Below are 16,623 nucleotides of genomic sequence, written 5' to 3'. Positions count from 1 at the left end.
CAAGTTTTATTGAATGGATAACCGATCCCTTCAAATACATAATCCTATGGTTCCTATTGCCATTCTTGAGTTTCGCAAATATGTTGCCATATTTCTGAACACTGCAACGATAAAAATTGAAATTATTGTACTTTCATCTTGAAACTATTGTATAATTGGGGTTTTCATTCCCAAGTTTCGATATTATTTTCCCAGGTTTCATGAACTACAAAAATATAAGAATTGAAAGATCGGTGATTTCTGCGCAAAATATGTTTTGAAATTGCGATTTCTAGCAGATTGATGTAGAATAGACTCTTGCCAGTACAGAACCTTGCAAGTTCGTTCCTATAGCCATTCCAGATTTTTGAAAGACCTCAATGGACCAGCAACAACAATATAAGAAATAGAATATCTGTGAATTTATCCCGGAACAATGTTGAAATTGCGATTTCCAGAAGCTTTATGAAGAACTGCCCTTCCCGAAAACCTTGCAGATTGGTGCCTATGAACATTCATGAGATGGGAAAATATTTTTCCAGGTTTCTGGAAAACCTAAGAATCCACTGCAAATAATTGAAATATCTGTGACTTCAGTCCGAGAGTATTTCGCAATTTTAGTTTCGGTTTCGGTTCAGAACCCTGCAGTATGTTTCAAATAACTATGTATTAGTTATGGAAATATGTGTCTTCAGTTATGTGCGTTTCTTTTTTCTTATGATCGATTATTTATTACGTGTTCTTTGGCTTAGAACCTTTCAATATAACGTGTCTATATATAATGAAAACTGTGAAATGATAGACCTAAATATGTCACCGCTAAAATTGAAAAATAATTCCAAGCACTGCGAAATCATAGATCATAAGTAAGGATATCATAATATAATCTACGCTTTTGATTAACGACTAAATAAATAAATAAATTGATAAATTAATATAATATTTCCTTATCAAATCGAAATTATTAAAAATTCTTATGAAGATCTTCGGTCAGTAAGAATGCATTTCAAAATATAAGAATCGTAGATCTTCAAATGATTAAACATTAAAAATAATTCCTTTAAATATTCTCTCATCATATGAGGTTGATTAGGAATACTTCCGAACTATCAAAAATTATATCGAAGACCTTGGACTAATAGAAAAAAAAATTTAAATCGAGTTCTCCAAATATTTCTTTCTCATACAAAAAAAAAATCCTTGGTTTGTTTCCGTACTGAGTACCAGTGCTACCGACACCAGGGAGGTAGTTTCCACCCCTGGACCCTACATATCGACCCATCAACTCATGGACTGGAGACCAACGGTTTAACTTCCCTTCCGAAGGAAGGTGTGATAAGAAATTTTATTCCTCAGAAAACCCCGGTGGTGCCGACTTGGATTGAACCTCTGGCCTTTTGGGATGAGAGATAATCACGCTTACCACTACACCACCGGCGCCCCTTTTATAACAAATAGATCAGCAAGTCTTCTGAAGATCTTCAGTCAATAAGAACGTATTTTCATAATATAGTGTTGATCAGGAATCATGCCGAAGATCTGTAAACGGTCAGAAATTGAAATAAAATCCTTTGAATATTCGAATTTTTGCTACATTCTATCTGACCGACGATCATCATAATAATTCCTGATCACTTTGATATGATGAGCGAATATATGGATAATCGATTTCAATTTCCTGTAAGTCGTAAGTCTTCGATATAAATTCTGATACATTGGAGGAATTCCTGATCAACCTCATATGGGGCGATAATATTCAAAAGATTGAATTTCAATTTTAGATTATTTGAAAGCCTTCGACTAACCATCTTTATATTGTGAAAATACATTCTAACTGACCGAAGATCTTCGGAAGAAGACTTGATATGAGAAGCTTATATATGGAGAACACAATATAAATTTTTCTATAAGTTGGAAATCCTCGAAATAATTTCTTATTATTCGGAAGAATTCCTGACCAATCTCATATGATGTAAGAATATTCAAATGGTTTTATTTCAAGATCATTTGAAGATCGTCTACATGGCTCCTGATCAATGCTAAATTTTGAAAATACATTCTTATAGACCAAAGATAAGCAGCAGGACTCACTCTGATATGACCAGGGAATATATGGGGAACTCGGTTTCAATCTCCGATCGTAGGTCTTCGTATCATTTATGATAATTCGAATGAATTATTGATGAAACTGACATTGTTGGATAGTATTCAACGGGTTTTATTCAAATTTTTGATGATTTGAAAGTCTTCTATATGATTCTTGATCATTATGACATTTTGTAAATACATTCTTACTGACCAAAAATGTCTAGAACAATTTCTGTTCAATTTGATGGAAAAAGGATATATATGGAGAGCTCGATTTCAATTCTTCTTTTAATCGAAGGCCTTCGGTATAATATATGATAATTCGGAAGAATTCCTGATCACTTTGATATGATGAATATATGGAAAACTCGATTTGAATTTCCGATCAGTCTTAGGCCTTTGATATAATGTATGATAATTCGGAAGAATTCCTGGTCAATTTGATATGGTCATGGAATAAGGAGAACTCGATTTCAATTTCTGATCAGATATAGTTTTTTTTTTAAATAATTTCTGATAATTCGAAAGAATTCCTGATCACTTGATTTGATTGAGATATATATGGAAACTCGGTTGCAATTGTTCTATTAGTCGAAGACCTTCAATATAATTTCTGATAATCCGGAAGAATTTCTGAACACTTTGATAGGGTTCATATCAGGCATAACATTTGATAACGGCACAAAAGCATTTGTAAACAAACTTTTTAAGACCCTTTACACGCGAACCAAAGTACGCCCACGCAAACCAATACCACTTTCGAACAGGTGCCCCTATCCGATGATGTTGTTGGTTTGCGTGAGCGTACTTCGATTGTTTACAAAAGCTTTTGTGCCGTTATCAAATGTTATGCCTGATATGGTGAAATCGATTTCAATTTCCAATCAGTCATAGGGTTTCCATATATCTTCTGATAACTCGGTAGAACTTCGAAATAATTTCTGATCATCCTTGTATTTTGAAATACATTCGAACTGCCCGAAGATCTTCAGAAGGATTTCTGATTAATTTGATATGTTGATGGAATATATGGAGAACTCAATTTCAATTTCCTATTAGTCATACGTGTTCGATATTAATTCTGATAATTTGGGAGAAATCCTGATCAATATGGAGAACTCGATTTCAATTTCCGATATAATTTCTTATTATTCGGAATAATTCCTGATCAATATGATATGATGATGGAATTAAAGGAGAATTTGATTTCAATTTCCAATCAATCGAAGGGTTTCCATATAACTTCTGATAGTTTGGAAGAATTTCTGACCATCCTTGTATTTTGAAATATATTCTAACTGCCCGAATGTCTACAGAAGGATTTCTGGTCAATTTGATGTGTTGATGGAATATATGGAGAACTCATTTTCAATTTCCGATTAGTCATACGTTTTATATATAATTTGTGATTATTCGGAAGAATTAATAATCAATTTGATGTGATGAGGGAATATGCAGGATTCGATTTCAATTCCCGATACGTCGTAGGTCTTCGATAGATAAGATTTTGAAGAACTCCTGTTCAGTTTGATATGATGAAAGAATACATGGAGATCTCAATTTCAATTTCCGATCCGTCGTAGGTCTTCGATATAATTTTTGACATTTCGGAAGAATTCCTGATCAATTTGATATGATGAGCGAACAAGCGAAAAAGGACACGTGGACCTACGAACATGTGATCCGGTAGCAAAGGAACAAGAAAATGTGGCAACGTTGTAAAACAAATGCGTAATTGCTGATTGCTTCTTTACTATGTTCGTGACGAATTTACAGCGAGAATGTTTGGCGCATGGTTTGGAAATTGAAAAACCATGCTACAAATTTTCGAGAATCATATGTTTATGTATACCATCATGTTGTGCAGACTCTGCAGAATGTCTTGGTATAAAAATATGGTATACTTTCTTGGGAAATTCCCGGGAAAACATAGGCGCAAGATTGCATTTCCTTGCGCGCACATATACACTCACGTGCATATTCTCTTTGGGTGGAAATGCCACTTTCCCGGAAAAAGCACACGACTTGAAGTTGAATGCACTTTTCCACCCACATTTTACACCACTAGGATAACAAAATCCTTGGCTACAATCGGACGGAATTCGTTTCCCGATATTCGCTTTCCTTCACAGGATTTTCGGGACGTTTCCTGGAAAACCACCCAAATCACAGACAAACGGCTCAAAATGTCCGAACGATGGCCTTAAAGGAGGTTGAATAAACCAATTTTGCAAAAACATAGCTAATATGTGTTTATTTATTACCTGAGAGTTTCAAACATATCCGACTTAAAATTAATATTTGATGATCATTTTTGTCTGTTGCTTTTTTTAGTAGGTCTTTAAACCGTTCAAAAGCCTTTTTTACAAGTTCGCTTGTTCTGTGACTGTATTATTGTGAAAGTAGTGCCTTTTGTGCTATTATCGTGAAGGATTCCCAACAATTTGAGATGATTAACAGCTAAAAAGGCCATTTTTAGCTAAAAAAAAATTATTTTGAATAAGCTCTAATTCAACATTCAATGTTTGTTGGGTTATTATCCCGAAAACTATTTATGCCTCTTATTATCTGACCAACCTTCCACGCTACCACATCCGCACGCTCAATTTTTCAATCGATGCGCCTTCTATAAATTAATAGCACAACCTTCCGCTGATACCGTTTGGCGCATTACAACAACTGTGGCATTTACACCACCGACCACATTTTTTTAGAATATGGCTGCGCATTGTTTGCCGTGAACGACAAGCCTACTCTAAGCGGTACCACAGACAAACGTACATGTTTCCAGTACACAAGAAGAGCAACAAACAGGACGTTAGCAACTACCACTTCGCTTAGTGCTGTTGCTAAATTATTCGAACTCGTTGTTATGGAACCGTTACTCGCTCACTGTAAGCCGTATATTAGTATCGACCAGCATGGTTTCATAACTGTTCGATCCACTGTCGCTAGCTTGCTGTAGCTTACTTCCTACATCTCTAACAGTATGTCGGATCCTGCTCAGACGGATGTCATTTATACTGGCTTATCTGATGCCTTCGATAAATTGAATCACCGCATATCAATCGGACAAACTGGACAGACTTGGTATCCACGGCTGCCTTTTGCAATGGTTCCAGTCGTACCTCACCGATCGCTATCTTACTGTTGTCATTGTTGATCACCAGTCCTGTATGTTCGCTGCCACGTCCGGCATACCAAAAGTACCGCCTCATGACAGTATTCCAACGGCTGTCGCTTTCTTTTTCCTACGACAGCCTTGAGATTGAACTATAAGCGACAACCCACAGTGAGGCTGTCATACGACATGCAACGTTGCCGTCTTTTGCTGTACTGACAGCTCGTTCTTATTCATGTATTTCGTCATTGGTATTTATGGTCATTCGTAATGTTCCTCGAACCGTCAAACTGCCGATTCGTTGCTGCTGTCTTTGAAATTTTGTTCGTAGGGGAAATGGATGTAATGTCGGCCTAAATGACCCTAATTTGGGCCCATACATAAATTCAGCAATCCACTAAATTTTCAATAGCGACCAAAAATATCCATTAGTACCGCTCCAATGACGCATTCAACTAGATAAAATTGATAAATATAAGGTTTTTAGCGATGGGCCCAATCTTAGATCCATAGGCCAACATTAGAGCCATTTTCCCTATGTCGTGAGACTGCTACTACACTACCAGTATGACGTCGAAGCTCGTTCGGTTGCTATCACGTTCGTGCTACCCATTGCAAAATGTTCATCCGATTTTTTTTTTAAACGCGCGGTCTTGAGCAGATCAGACATTCCGGCGAAAATATAAGCCTACCCGACACCAACCTGACTTCTACCAAACCCCAATCCGATGTTGGCCCGACATTGACCAGACATAAACACATAATTGACCCGACATCGAACCGACATTTGGCCGACGTCGATAATATATAGACCTTACATTGACCCGACATAGGGCCGACATGTTTGTTCGGGATATTTTTTCTGGGTTTCTTGCTTACTCCACTGCCGTATATCAAATGAATATAATGTCTCGTGACAACTTTTTCGTGACAGCCACTTGGGTAAGTCGAGGGATGTCGTCGGTTTGTGAAGGCTGTCATGACGACAGAAACATTGAAAACCTGCCCATAAAGAAATGTACACTGAAAAAAGTTTTCAAATAGTTTCCATTGGGAACGCACGTGATATTTTTCCAATTACAAAATTAATGATTTTTACCTGAAATTCACATAACATTCATATGATCACATGAATTCTATGAGATAAATCACATGAACTTCATTGGACACATAAGGTTCATGTGATTTCGTGGTGCGATTCCCAATTATGAGATCACATGAATGTTATGTGAAATTCTAATGGATATTTTCCATCGGAAATGTGATTTATTTTTTGAGTGTATAAATACAGCCCATTTTGTTCACTACGTTCCAAGCACGGTGATTTTAGCAAAGCGGGTATAGATGCGATTGTTTTAATCTCGGTTCTAATACAGCTTTCATTCGTTCGTGTGTGCGCTGTTGCCAATACACTTCGAATTCAGATACGTACGGTAGCAAGCGGTAGTAAATCACACAAAGCAATAGTCAGTTCAGTCGCGAGAAGGCTGTACTATTTGGAAGCTTGCCCCAGGGTAGTCACCTGGGACCGCTGATTTTCCTGATTTACTTCAACAACGTGGATCTAGTAATAGAGGGACCACGATTATCTTATGTTTTATTAGGCACTGAAATTGAGTGCGTCAGTCAGCTAAAATAAAGGACCTAAGTGTGATTCTGGATACACAACTCTCTTTCAAGCAGCACATCTCGTATGCCGTCGACAAAGCTTCCAGAATTCTAGGGTTTATCTTCAGGATTACCAAAGACTTCACCGATATCTACTGCCTTAAATCGTTGTACTGCTCCTTGTCTCGCTCCATATTAGAATACTGCTCGGTTGTCTGACTCCTCACTGCAACAACGGTGTCGGAAGAGTTGAGTCTTTTCAGCGAGGGTTCCTGAGATATGCGCTACGTAAGCTGCCGTGGACGAATCCCTTTCGATTGCCTAGCTACGATAGTCGTTTGCAACTGATCCATCTGGAGCCCCTGTCGGTCCGAAGAGATACAGCAAGGGCATTGCTAATTGCAGATATTTTGCAAGGACGCACCGATGGCCCTGTTCTCCTTGAGCAAATTGACATCAATGTTCAACCCAGAGCCCTACGAAATAATTCAATGCTGCGCCTGCCCATACAGCGAACTAATTATAGCATGTTCAGCGCAATCCGTGGCTTGCAGAGTCTCTTCAATAGGGTCTCCACACTATTTGACTTTGACCTGACCGCCAGCTGCTTCGTCGGAGCTTTAGTTCGGTTTTTTTTTTCTAGATCAGTTTAGTTTGTCTAGCAAATGTTCCAATTTTTACGAACTGACTTTCTGTGTACTTATTGACGCCTGTTGATGTTTAGTCATAAATAAATAAATAAATCTCTCTTTTTAAATTGTGCAGATACACTGTATATGAATAATATGCACAATGTTACAATAATGTTAATGTTATAGGTAAATTTGGCAGCGGCCACTAACTAAACGACCACCTTATTAGCAACAAATCTCTAGACTCTTTGATTTCATTGTCTTAGTCTTTGGACTTGTTTGTTGAAGATTACTAAACTGGAGTATGAAGTTTTCTAAACTAGCCTTTAGGCCGCTGGTTATGATGGTTGTATAGATTTGACCTGAAGGTTATTTGATCTTGAAATTAAAGCATTTTTCATTCTCCTTAATTTCTATCTCATGCGGAATTTTAACCGTGGTCATTGTCATTGTCATTGATGCTTTACTCCAGATCGCCTGGAATTTTACATAAATGCCATGCCTCCTAGTTAATTATTAAATTACGCACGAGTTCTGTGGACACATCATTCATAATATTTTATATTTTAATTCAAATTATTTTCGACGATGAAAAAAAGGAAAATGTGAAAACCCAAACTACTCATCTACAAAAATTAAGTTCGTATTGATGTGAAGCATCATTCTATTCAAAATTATCTTTTCATAAAGTTTACTTATTGCAGAAAGCCAACGTATTGGACGATCGCTAGACGGTAGCTTCTGCTAGATTTTATCCAGCTTCAATTTTCGGCATTTTTCCATTTATCAGGAAATTTTGCCAAATGAAATCATCTGTTAAATAATTTTACAAAGAAGGACACAAGCAGCTGTGTGTTTTTTCGATGCGAGTCACGTGATAGTCAGGTTTTCGATACCAACTCATTGTTGCGATGCTTGCTCATTGTTTGAAGTTCGTTCGCTTTTGCCGTTGACCTGTTGGAAGCAAACAACTAGTGGAGATGTCGGTGGAAATGAAGCTACTGATTATATTCAGCTGCGCACATACCAGTGTGAAACCATTTTTGGAAGAAATTGCTAATTTTGTTAAATCACTGGACGCGGTGTTACCAACCGGTGGAAACTAACGATTGTAAATTGGCTCACTTATTGACTAGCCTATTGGTCAGAAGCAGTCATTTCGTCGAGCAAAGAAGACTGCATACAATGTTTATAATGTGTTACTTAAATGCTATGCATTATTTATATTTCCGCTTAGCGTTGTTTTTATTTGGGTTTTGGACATAGCGATGTCAATTTCCCAGCAATTTATGTTATACAGGCGCATCATTCGATTGATGGGACCATTTTTTGCGTAATTTGTTCTGCATGTGTTTTAATTGAATAATTTTCAAGTTCTAATAGGTCTAAAGGGCGCATAAAAATTTAGTTGTGAGAGTATTGCTGCAGATTAAATGCGATGAGAAATAATGTCATCGATAAAGAAAAGCATTGCAAATTCATGCCGTTCCTTTAGTGTTTCTAGATTGATGAGCATGCAGCGTGCTTTATAGAGCTTTTTGACGTTTGATCGGCGCACACTACTGCACTAGAGTCGGTGTATAATGAGTCACGCCAAGAGTGAAGCCAAGTCTACCTATTGAACTGTCAAATCGGCTACCTATCGTGCAAAGTAAATAAACATTACGATGCTATGAAAGGTCTACGAAAGGTATTGCAATGAAATATAAAATAAAATTGAAGAAATCATCGTAAACACGCAGCGAGCATTAAATGGTCATGGGATACGTTTGGTTTTGATCAGTAATGAGAATTTCTACTATTTTTTGATAAGATAATTTGACAAAATCACTGATATTATGATTCACTACAGCCGTTATTTTTGGTTCTCGCTAGAAGTCATTTAAAGTTGATGTAGAAGTCCTCTGTTGCCAAGTGAAAAGAAAGGGAATCCTTCGGAAACCGTGATGCGAGTTCAACTGTTTTTCTCTTGGCGTGACTCATTATACACCGACTCTATACTGCACTATTTAAATCGAACGAGTGCGAGCAAGAGGGAAACAGATTGGTGGGAAAACAAACCATGCATTCATCCATGTGTGCTAGAAAGAGAAAGACGATTAAACGTCAAAAAGGTCTATAGGATGGTAGAGGAAATTCCAGTCCAAATTAGTCGTCGAAAAGCATACAATAGAAATTGCTTTTGGACACAGCGAATTACAGCGGATATCGCTCAGATGACCGCTACATATCGCATAGCAGAGGGAAAAACTATGTTCATTAAGTTAAATTCATCGTAGGCTACATTCAAAGTGTTTTTTTTTTTGTTATTTCATGCATGAAGTTGGTTGAAAATGCTATACTAATATCAACATGAAGCTTTAGTTTATAAGCTAGAGAAGGTTCTGAAGAGGAGAGGAAGCGATGTTTGCTACACAACCGTCAACAATTCAGTGCCAACATTTCAAAGGGGCGTAATTGCATTTGTAAACAATGGCTTTAGCCGTCGATTTCTCGCGAATAAAAGCTCACTCATGAAAAATAATGACACCAATAGGTAGCATTGTTATTTTGAAGGAGTGACCTTTAAGATGCGAGAAATCGCCATTGTTTACGCCAAAGCCATTGTTTACAAAAGCAATTAAGCCCCTTTGAAATATTGACACTGAATTAATTTTCCATGGAAAGTCAGTTGAGGGACGCGTGAAGGCTAATGGGGGCACTTTTAAATACGTGAGAGTTTACGAACTCCCATCAGAAGTCCCGGATAGTGATCTAGTATTGGTCCTAGGGGAATACGGTGGTGTAAAGCTTGTAGTTCAGGAGAAACATCGTGCCGCCTAGGGCCTCGATATGCATACAGATGTGCGGGGTCTCAAATATGGATGTAAAAATGGAGATTCCCAACTCGCTGTATTTCCTCAATTGAAAGAGGAACCTTACGGTGGGTCGTGTTTATATGGCGGATCATAACCCCCGGCTACCCACTGCTCTTTCGATTTGTATTGAGGTACTCAGACACTGGGCCAAATTTGAATGAATTCGGTAACAATGTGGATTTGCAGGAGAGCTTTAAAGTTTGTATGGGAAAATGTATGGAAAACGGAAAAAAACTATCCATGCTTGTCAAATTAAAAAAAAATGCTCGATTTTTCTGCCCTTTGGTTAAGTGAGGGTTAGGGCGCGTTTTGCCAGGTTGGTCGAGGCAGATTTCATGTGTGAGTAAGTGATGAACATTGTTATGTGCAATTCACTTTAAAAGGTGCGGTTCATATTTCCTCACATGTAGTTCCAAAGAGCCTGAACGAAATGTGTTAAGAAATAAGTTAAGATAACATATCGAACAATGTTAGCGAACAAATGTAATGTTGCATTGAAATACTTTAAATCGTGTTAAATTTAAAAGTTCCTTCATTTCACATCCGTTGAACCATTCTGAAAGGTGGTTAAATCACATCATTGCTAATAATGTATATATCTAAATCTTTTTCGGTACCATGGAGTAAGTCAACAAAGTCAAAGTTAAAGGAGAGCTGCAAAATGAAGCACATGTGATAAGCCAATGGAATGATGCTCGATAAGAAAATACCCAAAGATGCGCAATGTCAATTTTCCGCAATTTGGTGTTACGGTTTTATAAGACGCAGGAAGGAGGAGCTCAAGATCATCATGCTAAAATAATGGACATCTATATATCGTGGATCACATCAGAAATGGTATGGGAGACTTTCAGGAACTAGCAGTGATGCAGAGAAGGAGAACGAGCTTACAAATACACACGATAATTGGACAGAAAAGTGAAGAAATAGCGAAAGTTGGTGAGATCGTTTTAAATTATTGCTCATATTTATACAAACATTCCTTATACTAAATACGCGCCAGAATAAAAAAAATGTTTCTTTTTATTCTGGAAGTGTGAATTTCGTCAATGAATATCGATGTGTTCATGCGGGGCTTATTGTATATGATGTAACCTCAGAATGTACGTGTATGAACAGGCATTCTTGAAATGCGTCGTTGGATGTACAGTAGAGTACATCGCCAGGGCTAAAAATGTTTGCATCTATGTACAAAAATAGGGGCAAACAATTGTCTTCCATAAAAGCACTGCCGGACAGTGGAAAATGGATTGTAGACACACACTTTAATTACGTAGTAGTTAATGCTCTACATTGTGTAATTAATGTAATCAATGCAGTAGTAAATGGAATTAATTTAATTACAGCCGTTGCCTGCGTTGGAGTTAAAGGCTATTGCGTGCCCCTAGGGGGATTGTAAAGTTGATTAACTTAGGAAACATATTACAGCTTTACCCCGAAGAACGCGTTACCCACTGAGTTGCACCCACCGCTTTTTCTCGGTGGGTTTTCAACCAAGCGCTCTGCGTAATTAAATTAATTCCATTCACTACTGCTTTAATTACATTAATTGCACAGTGTAGAAAATTGACTGCTTTTTAAGTCCATTAATTACAGTCGACTTTTCGTAATTAAAGTACATTTGCAATACTTTTAATTACATTAAGTACGGATAGATAATTTTAATTACCGTCAGTACTACTTCAAAACGGATTAACTACTTTTAGTACTTTTGATTGCATTTTAACTTTAACGCACCGGTTCTTTGTATTGCGTGCCCCTCGAGTTCTCCATTGGCACTACTCACATGCAAAAAATCAGACCGGCGGGTTGAAACCCCGCCGAGGAAAAGCGGTGGGTGCAACTCAGTGGCTAACGCGTTCTTCGGGGCATAGCTGTATATCAAAGGGAACAAAAATGTGTGCTTCCTTGGTAAGACGGAAGGCCATCGGATGGATTCCTGTCCCAAGCGGAAGGATCGGAAGCAGCCAGTACCACAACGAACGAAAGAAGAAACCCAACAACGGAATGAGGAAGACAGCAATACCAGTACGTACGCGAGTGTAGCGACTAGAGGTAGGTACATAGCCAAACGAGGAAGTGGTTGAGGTCCTGGAAGTAGAAGTGGTGGTGAAGCATGTGACGTCCACGGGCACCGAGGAGAACAGTGGAGGCAAAGCAAGCGCTGCTGAGAAACAGCATCCACATATGTTCAAGTATGAAAATGATTCGTATTACTACACGGATGCAAGCGGAAGCTAAACTCAAGTCGCTTCCCGGGAAGAGTAAGAATAACTCATAAACAATGTCCCTCATTAATATTTAAAAGAACCGTAAAACGGGGTATCTTTGATAATGTGGGTAACTTTGATAGTATAATATAAAGATTAAATTTACTCGCTGCGCTTTTTCCACTTTCGAAACATTGGTTTCATATTGTAGCTTAGGGTTTTTCCGTTGATATCGTATATAGTTTGTATCTAGTATGTGTAACATCTTTTACAAACATAATAAAAAACCATTTTCGTGTTTTCGCCTGTTTGAAAAAGCACTCAAATCATCACTTATGAAATGTTGTTTTTTTCCGATATAGCCATAACAAATTCAATGTTGTATTCTTATTGCTTATGATGTTTTCTGATTATATACTCATTCAAAGTTTCGTGTTTAAAGAACTAAATTGTTTGAGTTGCACCCATTTTTTTCTACATTCATCGTGCACTATCAAAGTAACCCCAAATCAAAATACTGAAGTTCGGTCACCAAACTGAAAAAAATTGTGTAAATGCTTTAATTTCCGTTAAACATATTACAAACGAATTACCTCTTGGATCCTCAGTAGGGTAAACGCTCCTATAGTTGCGGTACGTTAGAAGCGTTAGGTTCCTATAGTTGTGTATTGAGTAACCATGCACAACTATAGGAGCCTAACGCTTTTAACGTACCGCAACTATAGGAACGTTTCCCCTACTTGTTATAAAAATATAAAATTTGAAAGACATTCATTGCTGTAAAACATATTTAGAAAATACTTTAAAAATATCAATGTTACCCCGTTTTACGGTAATTATAAAACTATTTAATGGTCTCGGCTCTGTGGAGCCTTTTTGGACATTTGAGTCTAACAAAAAAAACTAATTGAAAAAACAGAAAGTGTTTTGATGATATAGAAAATTCCAACTCAGTGGGTAACGCGTTCTTCGGGGATAGCTGTAATCGAGTAAAATAAAGTCAGAGGAAAACAATACCTACAAAAAATTAAAAGTTAATAATTATCACATACCTCTTATTTTACTTATTTCCTAAACTAAATTATTATCTATAGTTATATTAAAGTTTGCTTTAATATTTTTACTTTAATGATGATTGTAATCAAAGAGATTGAAAGAGATTGTTAGTGATTTTTAAAATGTGATTTACCTACTAGAAATAAATTTGTAAAATTGTGACTTCAAAATATTATTTGATTTTCGAAAATATGCTCAAAAGATATAAGTTTACATAGCCTATCCTAATTCTCACCTCAAATATATCAACATATTTAACAAATCCTTCCCTAAACCTAAGCGTAAGCGCGTGATCGAATATTACTTTCACTATTGATATTGCCTGTTATTAACGAATGTACTAAATAAGAAGATTTATTCTACAACTTTAAAGGCTAGTTGCCTCCTTACACACTTAAATTTTTTCGCCGAGATTCCAACAGCCGAGTAATTCTGCAATTTATTTTGCTGAGATTCAGTCAAACAATTGCTGAGTCTCAGCTAACAAATAACATTTTGCTGAGATATCAGCTAACAAACAGATATTTTGCAGAGGTATCAGCAAAAGTGATCGGTAATCGGCTGTTGGAGATTTTACCGAGCTAGATTAAGTGTGTAAGCGGACTTCCCACATCCGAACTCTTTTGTTAATCTACTTAATGTTATTAAACTTTCTGAATTTTCTTATATAAGTTCATTTGATGATTATGACATCACATTAGTCAAATTTAATCAATAATTGAAATCTCTAATCTACCGAATCAATCATAATCCATGCTTTATAAGGTATCTGCACTTGTGGTTGTAATCTAAAATTTAACGTGTTTCAAGTACTTTTGACTTTGACCTATATTTATTATATCTTAGTTCGTCCCAGGTGACACCTACAAGTGACTTAAATGCTTCACGTTGAAGTTAGTTTCCTAGCTGATTTTTAAATTATATAAGGTATATGCTCCAATTACGCTCACACGTTTTCACTATTTCGCACCACAAAAATAAGTATGGGTATGTCACAATAGACGCACGCCACAGTGGAAATCTCGAGCCATAGTTCAAACACTTATCCCAAATCAAAATGAAGCATATATAAGATTAGTTCCAATACCATGTAGAAAAATGGTATTTAACATTGTTCCCTGAATAATACTTCAAAGAAAAAACAATGAAAGTTTAGCACGCAAATAGAAGGAGCACTGTTGGGCACTTTCTGAAATATTTCAATAGTATAATTCCCTTTTAAACCCAAATAAATCTATCTGCGTAAAAATTTAAAAAAAATAAGAGGGATTTGCGGGAAAACCCGCCAGTATCGCACCCAACGTCAGTGCCTATACGTAAGCGTACTACAGCGCGGTTCTGAAACAAATGAGTAACACGTGTGATACTATCACTGCCAGACTAGATTTTTGATTCTCTCATGCAGTGGTTCATCAGCGAGGGTTTAGCAATCCCCGTTGCCTGCCCATGGCGCCATTCTATCGCGGCATGAGCAAGCTACGCCGGCCCATGGCGCCATTCTATCGCGGCATGAGCAAGCTACGCCGGCCATAAACCTACCGTCTCTAACACTCCACTATAAAGCATGAAATTAAGCCCGCCCACCAGCAACAAGGTGCAAAAACTAGCCAAGGGGAGGGAAGATCATCGTCTATTATAATCGAATCGATTTTAATAGGCAGCTCTTGCTTCAACTATAGAAGTAGTTAGAGACAGGGATGCCATTCTCATCAGTGTGAGTAGGGTGATGACTTGAAAAGACACCTCGCACTATGACAAAAGCAAACTCACCCGAGAGATCTTTATTTTGTTTTCACTTTCTACCACTTCTCCCACTTCGCAAACAAATACAGTTTCTGACCTCGCACCTCCACCAGTCCAACACACCGGTGCGTATGAGTGATCACTAGGGAGCACCGTAGAGAATTCGTTTGCTTCACGGGGGATAATCACCCCGATGAAGACTTTGTTTGTTATTTTGTTGCATACAAAGATTTTTAAAGGTTACCTTTTCTATTAACGTAACGTATGAAGCCAATTATTTTAAAATTTAGTGAAATAATAATGTACACCTTTTGGAAATGCAAATACGGGAAGAGCATCAGCGCACCGAGGCTATCGACATGATTGGTAACTGGATGCAAGGAGCGAAGCTGCAGATAGTCCATCGTAAAACGGAAGTGCTATTGGTCAGTTACTGTAAAGCGGTACAGCGGGCAGATATCACCGTCGGAGGCATGCCATAACCTCAAAGCGGCGTCACCCTGGCGGAGGACAGCGAGTGCTACAGGTGGAGAGAAGCCGGAAGAGTACGGAAAGTTGTGAGAGCGGAGTCGTTGGCTAAGTGGCAACAGGAGTGGAACACGGTGGATAACGGTAGATGAACACGTAGACTAATACAGATTTTTTCGACCTGGGTGAACATAAAACACGGAGACGTCAACTTCCACCTAACGCGGTGCCTGTCTGGCCACGGCTGCTTCAGGAAGTACCTGCATCGGTTTGGACACGCAGTGTCACCCCTCTGTTCGGAGTGTGCCAACGTGGATGAAACGCCGGAGCATGAGGTCTTTGACTGACAAATGTCGTCGATGAAATGTGTCGAGAGGAAGGCAATTGGAATGCCGTCACCAGCTGCAGCGAAAATGTAGAGAGTAGCAGCGATCTAGATGCCGCTTCAAGTTGAATACCGTGACCACTTTGAATGTTTTTCCATTTGCCCTGCAAAGCACAACATTCACAACCACCTTTGCGGTACCGTCCTCAAACCGCACATTTTTCTTCGTGAAAAAACATTGCACTTTGTCCCCTTGTATACGTTTTTCAACCATTCTTATTGATGTTTTCACTCACTCCCGTCAAGCCCTGCCGGTATCTTTGGAGAAACAATAACGCATTTGCACTGCCATCTTTCTCATGGAAGTGAGTGTATAAACAGACAAACAGTGAACTGTCAACATTCTCACTCTCTCGTGCTGTGTCTAACAATCTCTCCAGTGGTGCCAGGAAAAATCTCCGAGGAGACAAGCAGAGATTCACCCCAGAGAATGATATCTCTTGCACCCGGGTGATTCTCCCCAGAGAATTTTCAA

General features: G+C 38.0%; 2 protein-coding genes across 5 annotated transcripts in view; both read right to left on the bottom strand.

The window, feature by feature from the left end:
* The window catches only part of Hnf4 (Hepatocyte nuclear factor 4), a 92,138-nt gene that overhangs the window by 10,046 nt on the left and 65,469 nt on the right, over positions 1 to 16,623 (bottom strand). The window lies entirely within an intron of this gene.
* LOC135701311 (uncharacterized) overlaps positions 1 to 16,623 on the bottom strand; it is a 71,232-nt gene that overhangs the window by 39,684 nt on the left and 14,925 nt on the right. The window lies entirely within an intron of this gene.

Source organism: Ochlerotatus camptorhynchus, unplaced genomic scaffold (genome assembly GCF_037179485.1).
Source record: "Ochlerotatus camptorhynchus isolate MF236.1 unplaced genomic scaffold, CSIRO-AGI_Acam_v1.1 ptg000155l, whole genome shotgun sequence".
NCBI lineage: Eukaryota > Metazoa > Arthropoda > Insecta > Diptera > Culicidae > Ochlerotatus > Ochlerotatus camptorhynchus.
This window is presented reverse-complemented; position numbering and strand designations above follow the sequence as displayed.